Consider the following 4,075-nt stretch of genomic DNA (forward strand, 5'->3'; position numbering starts at 1 on the left):
TTATTCTGGGTCCCTGCACTTTTAACATGCAGCGAAACCATGATCCAGTTTTCTTTTTGGAAGGGGGTGTACTGTGTGATTAAGGACCCAGTCTCCTGTTTACAAGCAGCTACAGGTAATTTTGTCCTCAGGCAGGCAAAGAGCCCTTTGCCCTGTTCAGTCAGTGTTATGAAACGGACTGGGACTTTGGCACATGAAAAAGCGAGGAGTGCTGCTGACCCAGAGAGAGCTGAGAAGCAGTCAGGCATCCAGTGATGTGGCAGGCGGACTTTGACAGGTGCCTTTGGGGATGTGCCAAGCTGAGCCCAGAGGGAGAGAAAAGATGGTGGTCTCATTTTTAAGCAGGTCTGTGTAGGTAAGGAGAGAGTGAGAGAGTGTGTACATGGATGGGAACACCATTGCGCTGTTTACTCAGTTTATTTTGGATTTGTTCCAAGGTGTCTGATAATGTGATTGTCCTTTTGCCTGGTCTAGGATGGGGGTTGAAATTGGTCTAAGCCTTTGCAAATGTTAAATCTGGGCACTAGACAGTTTTGGAGGAGACAAGTGGAATCTCCTGGTCCAAATCCAATTGGTAATCCCAAGGAGAGAGGAGCCATTGAAACGATGGGCATTTGATAATTCAGCATTTGCCTCTGTTTCTGTGATTCAGTATGTCTGGTTGGGACAATCAACTGGACTTTGGCCTATAACGTTGGACAGCACGAAATGTTGTACCTGTTGGATCAATAACAATGAATGATGCAGATGGCAGAGGAATGTGTGGGTTTAAAAAATTATCTCAAAACATGGTTTTGGAGGAATTTTTGCAGGTGTGTTTTGAAAATGGCAATACAGAAGTTAAGAGAGCCAGCTATGAGCCAGTAGCCTTCAGATATGTTATATTTCACTCTAGCTATAAATTTACCACTTGAGCAAACCACATTTCCCCCCTGGCCAATGGCACAAGGCTGTTATAAGATACAGTATTGAGGTAATATAGTGCAAGTAGTCTGAGCCGATAGAAGAAGTCCTTAATCATCACTGCCGCCACCACCATCATTATCATCACCATTATTAAAAGTAATAGCACTATTGCGTATTACAAACGCTGAGTTCAATCATGATGAAAGCTATCTGTACTCTACCAGATATGTAAAAATGAGCCCAGAATGTCAGATGTTCAAAGTGTCTTTTAAAAAAAGAATAGATCTGTATGTATTTTCACAGCTTTGTTAAATGCTACTGCATTTATTTCAAACCAGACTTGGAAGAATTTGGAATATTAAGACAAAAAATGAAGTGACAGAAGAAGCAGGAATTGCACAGGGGGCAGGAGCATTTATTAACACCCATGCTCTTCTGTTAGCAAAATGGCTTGGGCCCCATTGGAAATCACCACCAACAGGCAATATATTAGGGAGAGGGAGACAAAGCCTTTTCCAAGCCCCCAGTATGCATTAAACCAACCTTCCTGAAAGCAAATCAAAAGGAATATTCTAGACAAGGTGACCCAAGAAATGGGAAGGTTGTTCTACATTTGGGTCTCTTGGGCCAGTGCTGCTGCTCTTGGAGATGGATACCTGCTTTAAGGCTAGAAGAACATGCTAATACACTAGGCTGCCCTGTGGCTGCATAATTTGCTTAAACTTGCAGTTCTGTGCTTACTTACCTGTCTGAGAACATATATCTAGGATTGTACTATTAAATGAACATATGTTACTCCACACTACCTAGGTTTCTAGTCCTCTCCCTTCCAAAGGAAACTGAATCAGACACTGGAGGGCCTTCCTCATATTTATGTGGAACACTTCTGCAGATGCTGACTCTGTGCTTTATAGCAGTGATTTCCAAACTCTGGTCCTCCAAAAGGTTTAGATTTCAGCTCTCAGAAGGCTCACCCATCTTGGCCAATCATCTGGGATTTTGAAAGTTGAAGTCCAAAACACCTGGAAGGCAAGAATTTGGGAAACACTGCTTTATAGCATTGTTTTACAACCATGAAGGCTACAAATCCTGAGTGTCTCTCTTGTTTTGAAGGTGTTCTCCTTTCACTTTATCACCTGTGGTTACTCTTATGCTTTCAGGAATCTGGAACAATTTTAGCACTAAGAAAAAACAAAGAAAAAACGTCTACAGAAGACCTAGATGGACCGTTGGGTTCCACCACCAAAGCAACCCTGGCCACGAGGGAGCCATACTGCCTGGACTGAGGGCTACAGGAGGGGCCCATGGCCTCCACCTCCATATTCAAGGCATAACAATGAGTGGATGTACCACCATGAACCCTGGCCGGGGCTGCAACTAAATGCCCAAGTGGAATACCACCATCCCACACATCATTCAGCATTTATGAGACCAAATTCTGGGGCAGAGTATTATGAAAGCAGTTATCCCAATTGGCCACATTCAAGGTAAGGCTGATGTGCAGAAATTAATATTCACCACCTGTGAAGAAATCTTGCCATAAGAAAAACCTGTGATAGGTTTGGCTTAGGGTTGTCATAAGTCAGAAATGACTTGAAGGGCCATGACAACAACAATGACAAAAGAACTGAAAGACACCTAGGTGGAGTTAAGCCATTTGGGCTTCCTCATCTAAACTTAAGGGAATAGCTCCTTAGACTTTGCCCACTCCTCACATAATGGAAACCTATTGTGTATGAACTAGGTCTGTGTATTTCCTCTGCCGGGTCTGCTCTGTGGTCGCACTCCTTCTCCCTGTTTTCACACTTTACCCATCAGTTGTCTTCCTTTCTTCCCTCCTTGTTCAATTTGACCCCTGTCCAGACTCTAGTTTGCTCTAGAGAGCAAGGATAATGAAGTGGTTTGAGCATTGGATTATGAGTCTGGAGATCAGGGTTCAGTTCCCTGCTTGGCCATGGAAACCCACTGGGTGACCTTGTGTGAGTCACACACTCTCAGCCCCAGAAAACCCTGTGATTGACTCACCATAAGTCAGAAATGACTAGAAGGCACACAACAAAGAAGGTGAGATATATGCCATTTTTATAATAATAATAATGGTGGTTACAGTCAATTATTATCCCAAATAGCAATTTCTAGAATGGTTTGATGAACCTGCCTCTTGCTTCCTTATCCTTGCAAACAGACAAATTTAGACAGCTGCCCAAAGCAGATTTCTTTGTCTTTCTTTCTACTCACTCCTTTTCTGCTTACGCTTCAGGCAAGGTTATGAGGATTTGAATCGCAGATTGGTGGAGGATTATACATATGGAAGCGCCCAAAGATATCCTCAAGCTCAGCATGGTGAAAGAGGTATTTCACAGAAGGGGAACCCTCCCCCCCCACTTTATGAAATGCTTGTTAAAACATACCACAAAGTAAAATAAGCTTGAATATTTGGAGTCAGGCGATGTATTTGTGAAATTTTGCTCCTCTGCCTTTAACAGCAGCCTAATATGAAGATATTTGTCAGGTGACACTTTCCTGTTATTTACGTCTAGGTGAAAAATGCTTTTCATGCTATATTTCTGCATATCAGGCTGATGGTAAGGCAGGGGTATGCATGACTCTTTAGACATTATTGGACTGCAACTGTTTTGGCTTAACATTGGCTATGCTGGCTAGGGCTGATGGGAGCTGCAGTTGAACAGTATCTGGAAGAGCACAAGTTGTCCACTTTGTGTTAAAGCAGAGTTTTAGATAATAACTTTCAAGAAGTAATAATGACTTCTTACTATTAATGTCATGAAGAAAATTTAGTGGCTCATTATGTTGCTTAAATTTTTTTTATTACTTTTTTTGTTATATTTAGGAAAAACACTTTAGGATTGATAACCGATTAGCATTAGCATCTGAAATTTTCTGCACAAAATGCCTCTAGAAGGCCTATAAAAGTAGTTTCAAAAAGTAACTAGATGGACTTTGCTTGCCCTGATTGGTGTCTGTATTGTAGTATTGTCATTTGTAAATGTTATTGATGCCTGGAAGTAGAGCTATTCCTTTCTATTTTCTCTGAGTATGTAGACCGAGGAGAGAGAGATACCTGGGGCACAGGTGCAAATTCCTGGATCCAAAATTACAGCGGAGATTACCATCCAAGCAGTGGATTTGTAGGACGTAATGATTTGAC

General features: G+C 42.0%; 1 long non-coding RNA gene across 2 annotated transcripts; it reads left to right on the top strand.

Moving 5' to 3' along the window:
- Positions 1–201: 201 nt before the first annotated feature.
- Positions 202–4,075, top strand: LOC121928789. 2 transcript variants are annotated; one of them, XR_006103580.1, is made up of 4 exons: positions 202–355; positions 2,067–2,393; positions 3,167–3,258; positions 3,963–4,075. It is a non-coding gene; the product is annotated as an uncharacterized LOC121928789 (long non-coding RNA). The 2 variants fall into 2 exon arrangements; XR_006103579.1 differs by having other exon boundaries at positions 3,970–4,075.

The sequence above is a fragment of the Sceloporus undulatus genome, chromosome 4, assembly GCF_019175285.1.
Source record: "Sceloporus undulatus isolate JIND9_A2432 ecotype Alabama chromosome 4, SceUnd_v1.1, whole genome shotgun sequence".
Lineage (NCBI taxonomy): Eukaryota > Metazoa > Chordata > Lepidosauria > Squamata > Phrynosomatidae > Sceloporus > Sceloporus undulatus.